Source organism: Bactrocera dorsalis, chromosome 1, assembly GCF_023373825.1.
Source record: "Bactrocera dorsalis isolate Fly_Bdor chromosome 1, ASM2337382v1, whole genome shotgun sequence".
In the NCBI taxonomy this organism is placed as follows: Eukaryota; Metazoa; Arthropoda; class Insecta; order Diptera; family Tephritidae; genus Bactrocera; species Bactrocera dorsalis.
Window position 1 is genome coordinate 41971212 of NC_064303.1, and position 16461 is coordinate 41987672.

Here is a 16461-nt window from a genome sequence, read left to right on the forward strand (position 1 = left end):
CACATACGAACAAAGAATACATACGTCATGCGAACTATGCACAAGAGGGCACAAGCTAAAATCTTGCGAAAAGTTTAAAAAACTTAATATAAACGAAAGGCACAACTTTGTCAGATCAAAAAGACTCTGTACAAACTGCTTGTCCCATACACATAATCTTAAAAATTGCAAAAGCAAATTTAACTGCTTATATTGTCATAAAAGACATCACACAATGCTTCATTACAGCAGATATCCCATCTCACCCCAAAGAAGCGCATTCATAAAACAAACCAAGAGTTTAATTGCAAAAGCAAATCCGGAAACTGAAAATACTAAAAGTTGCCAACAGACACCATGCTGCTCAAAGGCACAAAGATCTCAAACGCTGCACAGTGAAACACAAATTGGACTAGTTACAAAACTAGTTACCACCACACCAACTCAAGTTGAGAAAAAATCTAACAAATGCCTTAATTCACAATTAAGGAAAGTTCAAGAGATAGGGAAACTTCCCCGAATATTAAATAAAACTCCACAAGATCAGTATTGCGAGCGCTACTCGAAAGCCACAACTACTCGATGAAATAATGGCCGGTACGTCGTACGACTACCCCCAAAGCCACAAATTTTCAATACTCCACAAATTGGAACTAAAAACAAAGTCAGAGTTACCTCTGAGAGTCCAAATTATTAAAAGCACATACAACTTTTCGGCCCCGCAGGATGGCTTTCGCCAATAATGAAAAAAAAGAAAATCCTGCTTAAAAAATCTCAAACTATGTGGCGCGGTACTAAACGTCAAATTAATACATATGCAGTAAAACATAAAATATAACGAAATTGTATCAATAGTCAAAAATCGACAAGTTTCATAAATTTACAAAAATAAACAAAATCTCAAAAGGAAAAGATCCTCATACTCCCAATGCGATACAGTGACGCACCTACTTACAAAAGGCAAAGGTCGCTCTTATCGCACATATCCAAGCGCTCCTCATATGGGTGGCAAGATCCCTCTAATTTCATAGTCCTAAATCTAGGGCTAAGGAGTACCCATTCTGGCCACATCTGAGCCAGGCATGGAGTAACTATCCTTTATAAGCCGAGGCAAATTATGAACAACCGGTATACCATACCGATGAAATAAGCAATTTAAATAACCGCTAGTAAAATAAATAAAAGCAAACATTTTTTTTCTAAAATAATAAGTCGTCAAAACACGCAAAAGGAAATTACTACCTAAAGCACCACTACTTACATAAAATACAAATGTATACTAAAACCAAAATCGCTTCTTACAGCTTATATTCTGCAACCTCGGCTACTTCGCCAACAGTAAGCAAATTACATGTATCACCTTATACAAAATACTAGGCAAAATATTCGCCTAGGGGGCCCAGGATGTTTAAATGAGTTAAGCATCCCCCCCACTTTAACCGGAAAAACTAGTACACACTAGTACTTGACGACACCACACTCGCACACAAGACAACTCACCACACTTGTAAATCCACCCACTCAGCATAAAGGATGGTCTCCTGAGCAGATTCAAAACATTCGTGCCAGCAATTCGTCACATACTGTTCGCACATCTACATTCGTTCTTGGAACATTCGCATATACGCTGCGCCGCGATAGCACCTCACGCTCCTCTACGGGTATCCAATCCACCAAACCTGTGCGCGTTAATTCGAGTCGTCCACGATACCTCAAGTCTCCATCAGCAGCCACCGGGCTGTATTCGTTATATATACCATAAATTAATTGTTAAATAATTTGTTATAAAAAAAAATAAATTCAAATATAATCTATCTGAGATTCACCGCATTTTCACTCACATAAGTAAATAGAATATAACGCGAGTGTAAGTGACTGAAGGGTGTGCCTCCCACTAAGCTGGGCACCCAAATAAACTAGAAATGTTGTATAAAACCAACCAATCGTCAACAACATTCCTTAAATCTCAATGAAAATATTTGTGTTACCATACACATACATACATACATACATACGCACAAAGTTTGTTTACTTTGTTTATTCTCTCTTACTCTTCTAATGTGGATCATTCACAATGCGTAACCAGCTGTCAAAATTACTTGAGAAATAATGTATTTTTGTTCTTGAGCAATTACTTGAGAGCTGCGTACCAACCTTAAGTAACGTAAACACTTGCATTATTTAATATATTTTAAAGTGGTGATCATCAAAATTTAAAATTTATATGTAGCTCAAATACTAACACAACACCCTGATTACTATGAAAGTAGCAAAAAAAGTGTTACACAAAACCCTAAGATTTGATAGAGGTGAGTATAAGTATGTAAACAAACCAAAGGTTTTTTACTGTATATACTGAGCTCTCTACCATCCCATCTGATTGCGGATGTAACGCTGTTGTCCGTGGCTTGTGGATAGAGATGAGCGATATTGTGATTTTTCGATATCTGTGATTTCAGCGATTGCTATTTTTAAATCACTGTGATTTTATATTGCTATTGCGATCGCAACTAAGTCGACGTTCAAAAGTCGTTGTTGTTGTTGTAGCGGCAGATTCTGCCAATTTGACACTGTTTGGCCGAATAAAAGTCCGGGTCTGTTCCACTTACGTAGACCCGACTGTCGTGGGAACGACGGAAACATTTTGTCGTTATTGGCGGCAAATTCTCTTTTGGCTCCTGTAACTCGAGTCAAGTTTTTCCACCTTTCTTTTCACTACATTTTCGCAAATGTTGGAGCGGTTCGGCTACCAGACACTTAGAGCGTATTGCATAGTTCATTTGTATGTTGGTATGATGGTTTCACACATTTCTTAGAAGGAATTACCATTAGTGTGGTGATAATTTGTTTGTTTAGAATACCCGCTTTTAATATTTTCAAGATCTAATAATTAACGGGAGTTTCCTAATCTTTGGGAAAATACTAAAACCCCGTAATTTTTTTATTCCATAATTTTTTCTGAAATTAATTAGTTACAATTCTTGTTTTCATCACAAAAAGCTTTCAAATTTGGTTTTAACAATAAGTAAAATTAAAAATTTTATTAAAACAAATTAAAATATTCCATTTTGATTATATTTCATCTACCACTTCAAACATCACACTTCACTTCTTTTCCTTGATACATTTCCTGCCATTATTAAAAATTATAAGAACGTTACACTCAAAATTTCAAACCACTATGACGAAAAATAGCATATACGATATATACAATACCCTGAAGAAAGTTGTTACTTTTCTGCTATTTGCTATTGTGATCGTAATTCACAGGTTCGAACTGCTATCGCAAATCACAGGTTCGAACTGCGATCACAGTTTCGAATTGCGATCGCAATTCACTGGTTCGAACTGTGATCACAGTTTCGAACTGCGATCGCAATCGCAGTTCATAGAAGCGAACTGCTATTTATAAAAAGTGATCGCAGTTGCGATTTGCGATTTTTCAATCACAGTGAAAAAATCACCGGTAGTGAAATATCGCTCATCACTACTTGTGGATGCCCAATAATGTACAGACTTCTTGGAAAACGGAAGATTCGAAATTCCTGCCTTGATCTGAGTGTAATTTGACGGGCACTCCGAACCTTGTTATCCAATTTTCTACAAACGCTTCGGCTACTGTCTTTGCTTCTTGGTTTGGTAAGGCATATACTTCTGGCCATTTACTGAAATAGTCCATGACACCAGTAGATATTTCTTTCCGACCGTACTGGTTGGGAACGGAACTGCAACATCCATTGCGACTCGTTCAAATTGTGATCCCACGTTGTACTGTTGAAGCCTACCGCGACTTTTGACTTTGGGACCTTTAGCTGCCATGCACTTTGTACAATTACTTATCCATTCTGCTAAGGAATCTCGACAACCAATCCAGTAGAACCGTTATTTAATCTTCTCTATAGTTTTTGTAATTCCAAGGTGCCCTCCACTAGGTCCATTGTGATATTCTTTCAATACTTTCGGGATCATGGACTTCGGTACTATGATCTGCAGACGAGACTGTTTGCCATCTTCGCTTTTCCAGGTATGATGAAGGTATCCATTAACGAGGTTTATGCAGTTCCATTGGGCCCAGTATGCTTTTGCAGTTGGACTCTCGCTACTTATTTGTTCCTTTGGTGGTCGTACCTCATTTTCTTTGGCTATTATCAGCTTTGCAAGATCAGGGTCCTCCAGCTGATTTATTCTGATGCGGTGAGGAGTTCAATCATCTTCAGGTTCTATATTCAGTAATCGCACGTCGATTATACCTTCTTTTCCTTCTGATTTGGAGCAATGTTTACATTCCAGTGGACAAGGGCGACGTGATAATGCATCCGCATTTTTGTGGTGAATCCTCTTTCGGTGTTCTGTTGGTTATTTCCGTTTTGATGGGTTTACCTTTATATTGCAATTTCGGGCAAAGTGACCCACTTTTCCACAGTTGAAACATCTGCCTGTTGTATTTACTCGCGGTGCAGCAATTGTCTTCAGCGTCTTCAATATTTCTTCCATCAGCGCTGGTTGTTCCATTTCAACTCTTTGTACTTTGTGTGCTGGTTTACTTAGTAGAGAAGCTGTTTCCTATGTGAGGGCGTGCGAAACCGTTTCAGCAAACGTTCTTTTTGGCAATGCATATGTGGCGCGTTTGGTGTCCACATCACGAATTCCATTTATGAAACTTTGAATTTTCACCCTCTCAATGTAATCCACAGGTGCATCTGCATTTGCCAAATGAGCCAGTCGTTCTATTTTAGTTGCGAACTCTTGCAATGACTCGTTCATTTTCTGACTCCTATTTTGTAGTTCGATCTGGTATATTTGTTTCCGGTGCTCACTACCTATCTATCGCACTCATCAATGCCTCATAGTTGTCCCGTTTACAATCTGGAATAGTCTGAAGGATTTCTGGCGCAGGTCCTCTTAATGATACAGACAAGGATGCCACTTTGTCCGCTGCATTCCAGTTATTGGCCATTGCTGTCTTTTCAAACTGAAGTTTGAAAATTTGAAATGGAATACTTCCATCGAATGTGGGTGCCTTCAATCTTTGATTATTCGTTGATGGTGACGGGCTATGCAGTTGCAATTCTCGCATACGATTACTCAATTGAAGAACTTCTGATTTTAAATTTGCTTCGTCATTTTTTAACGTGCTTAATTCGTCTTCAAATTGTGAAAATTTCTCTTGTACTTCTTTTTGTAGTTGTGTAGTATTTTCTGTAATCTGTTGTACCAAACGATTTTCTAACTGCGTATTATTTTCAGTCATTTTTTGTGTAAGGCGAGACTCTAACTGTGATGTATTTTCAGCCCTTGATGTTCGTTGTTCTTCTACTTTTTCTGGGCCATCAAATTCGAACTCGTCCACATTAATTCCATCCACTTCCATTGTTTCACGTAATCGTGCCTGCAGATCCGCCTTTTGCCCGCTTATCGGCAAATTACGCTCCTCCAATTCCTTTTTTAATTGCTGAATTCTCAATTCTCCGAATTTAACCATCTTGAATTTGGATTATTTGACAATCCCACTTCTGACACCAATTGTTGCGAATGTTTCTTAGCACTGGTTGATTACGTTGGCGCTGCCACGGCTTATATAGCCACGCACTCCTCGCTGATGCCGAAGTGTCCTTCTAGAATATTGCGTCTGGCAATTATAAGAACATAACATTATACGGCGCCAAATACAGTCATTGTTTAAGTAGACAAGCAGACAGCTGCGGCGCCAAATGCAGCTATTGTTTAAGTAGGCGACCAATGTTTATAATAAGGGATGCATATAGCAATACAAATACCAAACTTAATACTACTTTTGTAACATTATTAACATAAAGTACTAGCATTTCATTTTATAAATTAGTGCACATTTTTAAACGGTATTTTTTAATTAAATGACTACCTAATATTTTTTTTGTTTCAGTTTGCGACGTGGATATTTGATTCCTATGCGTTGAGCCCCCATAGAGGTTTTATTGAACATAAATATTTTTAATTTTTTAATAATATTTTTTTACAGATAAAGTGTTTAAAAAAATATCTTACAACCTCGTTTGCGCTCCTCGAGTAGAACCATCACAAATTGTGATACCGTCACCATCTTCTGGCGGCCATGCAGGTATAATGTATTATTATATAAATGTATTAGTATTTGCTTTATAAAAATTCATTCTCAGATATAATCCAGAAGCTGGATGCCATTGAGACCCGACTCACTGCCATTGAAAAGCCCCTAACAGACAAAGTAAGTAACGCAGTATTACATTACCAATTTAAAACAAAAACTAATTTTTATATTTTAATTTTCTAGATGCCAGAAAAGGCCGAGGTGCAGGCACAAAGTAAATTATTGCGCGAATGCCGCGTCATAGCGGCAAAGATGCACCATTCAATTAGCCGCATCATCGATGACTTGGAGGACGAGTATTACGTGGAGCTCGCTTCGAAACTGCCCATGTCATTGGAAGAGCACGTGCGCTTCGTGGAAGACAAACTTTCACAAAAGGAAAGCACGGATGCTATGGTAAATATTTCGTTATTAAATATTATGCGATTGTAATATAATTTACAGTATTGTTTTTAAATAATTTTTTATTAATTTTTAATGAGATATTCCATTCATTGGTTTCTTGTTTATGTTCTTTATTCCTAAAAATTATAAAAAACTTGAAATTTAAAAAAATTTTGCTCACACTTCCATAAATTTGTATATTCTTCTTCTTACTGGCGTAGACACCGCTTACGCGATTATAGCCGAGTCAACAACAGCGCGCCAATCGTTTCTTCTCTTCGCTACGTGGCGCCAATTGGATATTCCAAGCGAGGCCAGGTCCTTCTCCACTTGGTCCTTCCACCGGAGTGGAGGTCTTCCTCTTCCTCTGCTTCCCGCGGCGGGTACTGCGTCGAATACTTTCAGAGCTGGAGTGTTTTCGTCCATTCGGACAACATGACCTAGCCAGCGTAGCCGCTGTCTTTTAATTCGCTGAACTATGTCAATGTCGCCGTATATCTCGTACAGCTCATCGTTCCATCGAATGCGATATTCGCCGTGGCCAACGCGCAAAGGACCATAAATCTTTCGCAGAACTTTTCTCTCGAAAACTCGCAACGTCGACTCATCAGATGTTGTCATCGTCCAAGCCTCTGCACCATATAACAGGACGGGTATTATGAGTGACTTATAGAGTTTGGTTTTTGTTCGTCGAGAGAGGACTTTGCTTCTCAATTGCCTACTTAGTCCGAAGTAGCACCTGTTGGCAAGAGTTATCCTGCGTTGGATTTCAAAGCTGACATTGTTGGTGGTGTTTACGCTGGTTCCAAGATAGACGAAATTATCTACAACTTCAAAGTTATGACTGTCAACAGTGACGTGAGTGCCAAGTCGCGAGTGCGACGACTGTTTGTTTGATGACAGGAGATATTTCGTCTTGCCCTCGTTCACTGCCAGACCCATTTGCGTTGCTTCCTTGTTCAGTCTGGAGAAAGCAGAACTAACGGCGCGGGTGTTGAGAACGATGATATCGATATCATCGGCATACGCCAGCAGCTGTACACTCTTATAAAAGATTGTACCTGCTCGATTCAGTTCTGCAGCTCTAATAATTTTCTCCAAGAGAAGATTGAAAAAGTCGCACGATAGGGAGTCGCCTTGTCTGAAACCTCGTTTGGTATCGAACGGCTCGGAGAGGTCCTTCCCGATCCTGACGGAGCTTTTCGTGTTACTCAACGTCAGTTTACACAGCCGTATTAGTTTTGCGGGGATACCAAATTCAGACATCGCGGCATAAAGGCAGCTCCTTTTCGTGCTGTCGAAAGCAGCTTTGAAATCGACGAATAGGTGGTGAGTGTCGATTCTCCTTTCACGGGTCTTTTCCAAGATTTGGCGCATGGTGAATATCTGGTCGGTTGTTGATTTACCAGGTCTGAAGCCACACTGATAAGGTCCAATCAGCTTGTTGACGGTGGGCTTTAATCTTTCACACAATACGCTCGACAGAATCTTATATGCGATGTTGAGAAGGCTAATCCCACGGTAGTTGGCGCAGATTGTGGGGTCTCCTTTTTTATGGATTGGGCATAGCACACTTAAATTCCAATCGTTGGGCATGCTCTCATCCGACCATATTTTGCAAAGAAGCTGATGCATGCTCCTTATCAGTTCTTCGCCGCCGTGTTTGAATAGCTCGGCCGGCAAACCGTCGGCCCCTGCCGCTTTGTTGTTCTTCAGGCGGGCAACTGCTATTCGAACTTTGTCATGGCCGGGCAATGGAAGTCTGCTCCATCGTCATCGATTGGGGAATCGGGTTCGCCTTCTCCTGGTGCTATGTGTTCACTGCCATTCAGCAGGCTGGAGAAGTGTTCCCTCCATAATCTAAGTATGCTCTGGGCATCGGTGGCTAGATAACCTTTGGGGGTTCTACAGGAGTATGCTCCGGTCTTGAAACCTTCTGTAAGTCGCCGCATTTTTTCGTAGAATTTTCGAGCATTACCCCTGTCGGCCAGCTTATCAAGCTGTTCGTACTCACGCATTTCGGCTTCTTTCTGTCTGCAAATGCGTCTCGCTTCCCTCTTCAGCTCTCGGTATCTATCCCATCCCGCACGTGTTGTGGTCGATCGTAACGTTGCGAGGTAGGCAGCCTGTTTTCTCTCCGCTGCGACACGGCACTCCTCGTCGTACCAGCTGTTCTTCTGCACTTTCCGAAAACCAATGGTTTCGGTTGCAGCTGTACGTAAGGAGTTTGAAATGCCGTCCCACAGTTCCCTTATACCGAGTTGTTGACGAGTGCTCTCAGAGAGCAGGAGTGCAAGCCGAGTAGAAAATCGTTCGGCTGTCTGTTGTGATTGCAGCTTCTCGACGTCGAACCTTCCTTGTGTTTGTTGGCGTGTGTTTTTTGCTGCACAGAGGCGGGTGCGAATCTTGGCTGCAATAAGATAGTGGTCCGAGTCGATGTTAGGACCTCGGAGCGCACGCACATCTAAAACACTGGAGACGTGTCTTCCGTCTATCACAACATGATCTATCTGGTTGGTGGTTTTTCGATCCGGAGACAGCCAGGTAGCTTGATGTATCTTCTTATGCTGGAATCTAGTACTACAGATAACCATATTTCGGGCCCCGGCGAAGTCGATCAGCCTCAACCCATTTGGGGATGTTTCCTCGTGGAGGCTGAATTTACCGACCGTAGTGCCAAAGATACCTTCTTTGCCCACCCTGGCGTTGAAGTCGCCAAGCACGATTTTGACATCGTGGCGGGGGCATCTCTCATAAGTGCGCTCCAAGCACTCATAAAAGGCATCTTTGGTCACATCGTCCTTCTCTTCCGTCGGGGCGTGGGCGCAAATCAGCGATATGTTGAAGAACCTCGCTTTGATGCGGATTGTGGCTAGACGTTCATTCTCCGGAGTGAATGATAGTACTCGGCGACGGAGTCTCTCTCCCACCACGAATCCAACACCAAACTTGCGCTCCTTTATATGGCCACTGTAGTAATTGTCACAAGGACCTACTCGTCTCTGTCCTTGTCCCGTCCATCGCGTTTCTTGGACGGCGGTGATGTCAGCCTTTATCTTTACGAGGACATCTACCAGCTGGGCAGCGGCACCTTCCCAATTAAGGGACCGGACATTCCAGGTGCATGCCCTCAAATCATAGTCCTTATTTCGTTTGCCATGGTCGTCATCAAAAGGGGGGTCTCTCATCCGAGGCTGTGTTTGCTTTCTCATTGGGGGTGTTTTTTTTACGTGGCGGGTCCCAAACCCAGCGCACAACCCTAAGTAGGGGATATTTCGCCTTCTCACTTTAGCTCGCCTTCAAACTGATGTTCTTAGGCTACCCAGAGGATACTTGGTCAAAGACCGGAAGTCGTGAGCTGCTCGAGTCATATGTAAAAGAATCGTTTCTGGCCACTCCCAAGTGAATGGCGATCAGAGAACTTTCCTCACTTGCGTGAACTTCTACACATGACTCCATCCTCCAATTGGTAATTTGCGTTCGAACGAACGGATACGTTTATATACTCGTTCACGTGTGTCATCATGCCAGATTACGATAGAAGCGTTACGATCACGTATGTCATAATACTGTTGCGAATTTACTCCTTGCTAGTTTTACTTTACTAGGTTCGTATCTCTGGATTGACAAATAAAACTAAAAGCCGTTTAATTCACTTCAACAAAATCTCTTTATTTATAAATAAATAAATAAATAATGCGATTGTAATATAATTTACTGTATTGTTTTTTTTACAGATGCGGCTAATATTGAAGTCAAAGGGCGCAAAGGGCAGTGTGGACGGCGTACTGCGTGGTATGTTTTCTGACGATCTAATGTACCACTACAATTTAGAGGGGCGCAAGGAGAAGGCATCCGTAATAAAGCTAAAAGTCGTAGGGTTAGTTTTTGGCAGGGTTTTTTACTTTTCATTTTAGATATATTTCCTGACAAGGATAAAAACATTATCTGTGGGGAGCTCCGGAGATTTGTGGCCTTAAGTCACAATCGTTTTAAGCAAAAAGAGCATAAATTTATATATTAGTTTTAAGTTGTACATATTAGTTTAAGGTTGTACAAATTAGTTTTAAGTTGCACATATTAGTTTTAAGTTGTATATATTAGTTCTAAGTTGTACATACTAGTTTTAAGTTGAAGTTACTAATTTTACTTTTATAAATATGAATTTTAGAATTATAATTTTTATACTGAAATAAACTTAATTTGTATTATTTTTCTGCCGAATGTAATAATAATAGGCAAATTATTAGTTTAAGTAAATATTTGATTATTTTGATTTTATTATTAAATAAAGCGAAATAATAAAAAAAACTGAGTTTTATTTAAAAGAATTGAATTTGCTAGAAGTAAAAAAATGGGTAACAGTTAATCTTGTTACTGCTTGTTCTTGCTAACATGTTTATATGTTATAGATAACAAACTTTTTTTTTTTTTTTGTTTTGTTTATACATTGCAACTTGTTCAAATAAAAGAAAGGACTAACAAGCAACTTGAATTTGACTTAAACATATAATTACAAAATCATAAAACTACTATGAGAGTATTGGTTAATTTAAAAGATCGCTGGGTTTGAGGCGTTTGAGTCGTCTTGGTGGACCATCTCCAGAAGTTAACATAGCTACTTCTTCGTTACAATGCTGTAGCAATCTTGCACTGTGTGCTGTTGCAATTTTTAATATTTCTGTGTTAACCGAGTTTACGCCTAGATCACGCTCTATATCAGCACATATACAATACCAAGGCGATTGGACAATTAGTCTTAGTACTTTGTTTTGGAATTGTTGGATGACTTTCTTATTGTTTGCATTAGTACATCCCCAGAGTTGTGCACCATAGCTCCATATCGGTCGGAGTATTTGTTTATAGATAAGTAACTTATTTTCGATGGATAACACTGATTTGTTACCGATTAACCAATTGTAATTTTTGAGTCGCATGTCCAGCTCCTTACGTTTATTTTTTACGTGAACTTTCCACCGTAGCTTAGTGTCAAGCGTCATTCCTAAGTATTTAGCGGAATTAAAGAACGGTATTCGAGCACCGTCTATGAAAATTGGTAAGTACTGTATCTTGTTGTATGTGAAAACAATGTGTACAGACTTAGCTTCATTCAGCTTTATCTGCCATTTCTTTGCCCATTGTACGACTTTATTTACAGCTTTTTGGAGATTTTTAGTAGACTCGTGTTCACTACTACCAACAGCAAGCAACGGGGTATCATCTGCAAATGTGGCTGTTGTAATATAAAGAAGAGGACCCAACACACTACCTTGTGGAACTCCAGCTTTTATTTCCCTAAGATCAGAATATTTGTCTCCTTGTTTAACGCGAAAGTAGCGATCAGATAAATACGATTTTATGATGTCGTAATACTGTTTCGGTAAGATAAGTTTTAGCTTCGAAAGCAGTCCTTTGTGACAAACTTTATCGAACGCTTTTGCAACATCCAAAAATACGGCAGAACAGAATTTTTTTTCCTCAAAGACTTTCTCAATAATGTGTGTTATCCTGTGGATTTGATCAATCGTAGAATGGTTGGCTCGAAACCCAAATTGATGCGCTGGAATTATGGTTTTCCGTTCAATGATTTTATTGATACATTTTATGAGAATTTTCTCAAATAGCTTCGATATTATCGGTAGAAGTGATATGGGCCTGTAAGAAGATACATCATATCCTGGTTTTCCTGGCTTTGGAATCATGATAATTTCAGCAACTTTCCAATAAGTTGGCATGTATTTAAGATGAAAAGCTGCGTTAATAATGTTGGTAATTTTTACTATACTTATTTGAGGAAGCTGTTTTAGGACCTCGGCAGTAATCAGGTCGTAACCTGGGGATTTTTTGTTTTTAAGATTTTTGATTTCCTCACTTAGCTCACTACTTGTGCAACATAGGATTTTTTCGTTTTCTTGACTGGAAGCAGTAGGATAATCAACGTGTGTTTCATATGGGGAGAATATTTTGGCTAAATAATCCGAAAATACTTCTGCTTTTTTTGAATCGTCTCTGGCCCAGCTATCAGCACTTATATTAATGGGACATACTTGAGTTTCTGGTGCTTGTAGTCTTTTACAGCTTTTCCAAAGAGAGTATTCAGAATTTTTTCCATTGCTTAGGGAACGAAGATATTTTGTGAAACTTTCATTTTTAAACCTCTTAATTATCTTTACAGACTTTATTTAAAATAGATTTATCAGGTGGGCAACGAGTTCGATGCCACTTACGTCGTAGCTTTCTCTTTAATTTAATTGTTTCCCTTATATCATTAGGGTATTGAGAGTTTATTGCCATTTACTTTAATTCCGGTGTACTTTTCCAAGCTGCGTGTTGTATACTTGTTGTAAAGTGAAAAATTTCAGATTCCAACTGGTCTATATTTAATATAGAGTCATATTTACTTTCGTAACATTCCATCATTGTTCTAAAATATTCCCAATCTGTACGTTTATTATACAAGGCCGCTGCTTTGTCTTTAAAGATGACCGTTTCACTATAGTTTAAATAGATTGGGGAATGATCCGAGTTAAGATCATAACCCTGATTGATCGACAAATAGTTCCGGGATATTTTGCCAACAATGAAAAAATCTATCAGGTCTGGAATCTTTTGATTGTCTGATGGCCAATATGGTGGTAAGTTCGTCGAGAATGCGTAACTTCCGGTTGACTGCAGTGCTTTATAGAGTTCTCTCCCCTTTGTAGTCATAAGCCTTGAGCCCCAGTGCGTGTTCTTTGCGTTGAAATCTCCACCCATTATGAATCTATACCTGTGTCTGTTTATTAAGTGTTGGTACTCTTCAAATTGGATTTGATGCCTTGGAGGACTGTACACAGAGGTAAGTGAGAGTGGACTTTTAACTCCGTAAATAGTCACTGTTGTAGCTTGAAACTTATCAGATGAAAGTTTTTCTTCCTCAAAATGTTTGATCGTACTTTTGATTAGTATTGCGCTTCCGCCAGGGGCGCAATTGCTAGGATGAATTGTATGGTAAGTTTCGTAGTTTTTAATTTTAAAATAGGTTTGTGACGTAAAATGTGTCTCCGATACCATACATACGACAACATTTTCTGAGTTCAGTACAATTTCGATTTCATTCTTATGTTTGATTAATCCATTTGAGTTCCATAAAAGAATTTTTATAGACTTAGACATCTTTGGTATTAAAAAGATATTTTTCAAGCTTGCTTAAGCGATTTTGTAATGAAGTGTTGAATTCCTCTTGTTTATTAAGTTTCTGTAAGATCTGTGATAGAATGCTGCTATTGGCTATCTTATCATTATTATTTGTTTTTAGAACATGAGCAAAAGTAAATTTGTTTGATGTTTCAGCTGTAGTTTTTGGATCTTCTTGCTGTTGATGTTCATTGTTTTTTGTTCTAAAGTCTACAGGACCTTCTACTTTTTGGGCTAGACCATCATCTTTTTTGTGGCCAATTGTGTTAGCTCGTATTTTCTGTAATTCTTTGGCAACAAGGCACCCTCGATAGTTGGCTGGATGTGCTTCCTCACAGTTACAGCATTTAGGCTGCTGGTTTTCTGGTTTCGAACACTCAGATGTTTTATGCTTACCGGCGCACTTAACGCATCTTGGTTGTTTGCCACAATAGTTTTGTGTGTGGCCAAATGTCTGGCAATGTTTGCATTGTGGTATCATCTTCGGGAGTTTTACCGGTTCAATAGAAACAATTGAATTTAATATAGTTTTAGTTTCGTAAATCTTTTTTATGTTCTCCATGGGATCGAATGTTACCAAAAACATGTCGAGGGGAGTTTTAGTTTTCCATTGGAGACGATTGACAGCACTCAGTGCATTTAATCCTTGCTCTTTTAAGTCATCAATAATCGATTTTGGATCATAAGAATCGTGCAAATTTTTTACAATAACTCTAATTGGCCGCGTTTGCTTATTCTCAAAGCTATACTAAGATATATTTCTAAACGAAAGAGCTTTCGATATACATCTATAGTCCTCTACGGAGAAAGTATTTGCTTTATATATTCCATTATTCAGAAGTTTAATAGTAAAATTGTTTTTTGCTTCTGATTTAGCAATAGCATATATTTAGTTGCTGATAATTATCGCCGTTGGCATCTCCAGACACCATAATTGGTGGAGACCGCGTACTATTTTTTGGGGCAAGCGGGTTTGATATGGCGTTATTCTCTTTTTCCTGCAGATCAGGAGAATACTCCGCTTTTCGTTTTTTAGCCGGTCTTTTTTTTAGAATCCATTCCGTTTCTCTAGCTAGTTCTTCCTCATCCGTTGAGAATTCGACTTTATTTTCCAAATTCTGGATTTTCTTCACATCAGCGGACTTAAGCTTTATATTTTCGGCTTTTAAAGTATTTACTTCGATTGAGAGTTTTTTACACATTTCTTCCATTTTTTCTAGCTTTTTTGTAAGTTCTTCTATTGTGACATCTTTTTCGGCAGTTTTACTTAATTTACCCCCTCCTGGAGGTGGTGTCTTGATAAATGGCATAATTGGTTTTAAAATTTGCTTATAATTATATTCATATAAACAATTAAAGATATAAATATAAAATAAGCAATACTTGGCAACTCTATAACTTCATTACCTTATACCATGTTCAGACCGAAAATTTAAAAGATTAGATTACATTTAATCATTTCATAACCCAACAGTGTTCTCACTGCCGTTAGAAAGATCAAAAACCAGCTGTTATTGTCATTCAGGAAGTCACATCGCTTAATATTTATCAAAAGAAAAGATTGTCATATAGTATTTTGAAATAAAAGCCGTCTTTTTTTCAAATGTTTTCCATATAATAGAAATAGTGAAAGCATTTTTTCATTTGTTAAGTCGATTTTCAGGTGAAATTAAATTCATTACTATAAAATAAATTTGTTTGTTTACATTTTTTTCCCTTTGTAGTGTCTAAATCAGCTGTGATAATGTAACAGTTTTCCAGTGCTGACTAGTATTTTTCCAGTGCTGACAAGTAGATTGCGCAAAATCAGAGTCGCACGGACAGATTTAGCGTGGATCAGTTTCAAATCATTTCAATGAAGTGATTTGGAACTGTAATTTTTGTATGGCGAAATCTTGATAAATTTTTAAGATTAGTGGGATAATCCATTCAACGGCTGAAATCGTGTGATTAAGTGTCGGTCTGAACATAGTATTAGGTATAATTTTCTTCTTTACTGGCGTAGACACCGCTTACGCGATTATAGCCGAGTCAACAACAGCGCGCCAGTCGTTTCTTCTCTTCGCTACGTGGCGCCAATTGGATATTCCAAGCGAAGCCAGGTCCTTCTCCACTTGGTCCTTCCAACGGAGTGGAGGTCTTCCTCTTCCTCTGCTTCCCCCGGCGGGTACAGCGTCGAATACTTTCAGAGCTGGAGTGTTTTCGTCCATTCGGACAACATGACCTAGCCAGCGTAGCCGCTGTCTTTTAATTCGCTGAACTATGTCAATGTCGCCGTATATCTCGTACAGCTCATCGTTCCATCGAATGCGATATTCGCCGTGGCCAACGCGCAAAGGACCATAAATCTTTCGCAGAACTTTTCTCTCGAAAACTCGTAACGTCGACTCATCAGATGTTGTCATCGTCCATGCCTCTGCACCATATAACAGGACGGGTATTATGAGTGACTTATAGAGTTTGGTTTTTGTTCGTCGAGAGAGGACTTTGCTTCTCAATTGCCTACTTAGTCCGAAGTAGCACCTGTTGGCAAGAGTTATCCTGCGTTGGATTTCAAAGCTGACATTGTTGGTGGTGTTTACGCTGGTTCCAAGATAGACGAAATTATCTACAACTTCAAAGTTATGACTGTCAACAGTGACGTGAGTGCCAAGTCGCGAGTGCGACGACTGTTTGTTTGATGACAGGAGATATTTCGTCTTGCCCTCGTTCATTGCCAGACCCATTTGCGTTGCTTCCTTGTTCAGTCTGGAGAAAGCAGAACTAACGGCGCGGGTGTTGAGACCGATGATATCAATATCATCGGCATACGCCAG

The 16461-nt window shown here is 39.2% G+C and overlaps 1 pseudogene; it reads left to right on the top strand.

Annotated features, from left to right (window-relative positions):
- The first annotated feature begins 569 nt into the window (after positions 1-569).
- Positions 570-10556, top strand: LOC125777552 (uncharacterized; annotated as a pseudogene).
- Positions 10557-16461: the final 5905 nt, after the last annotated feature.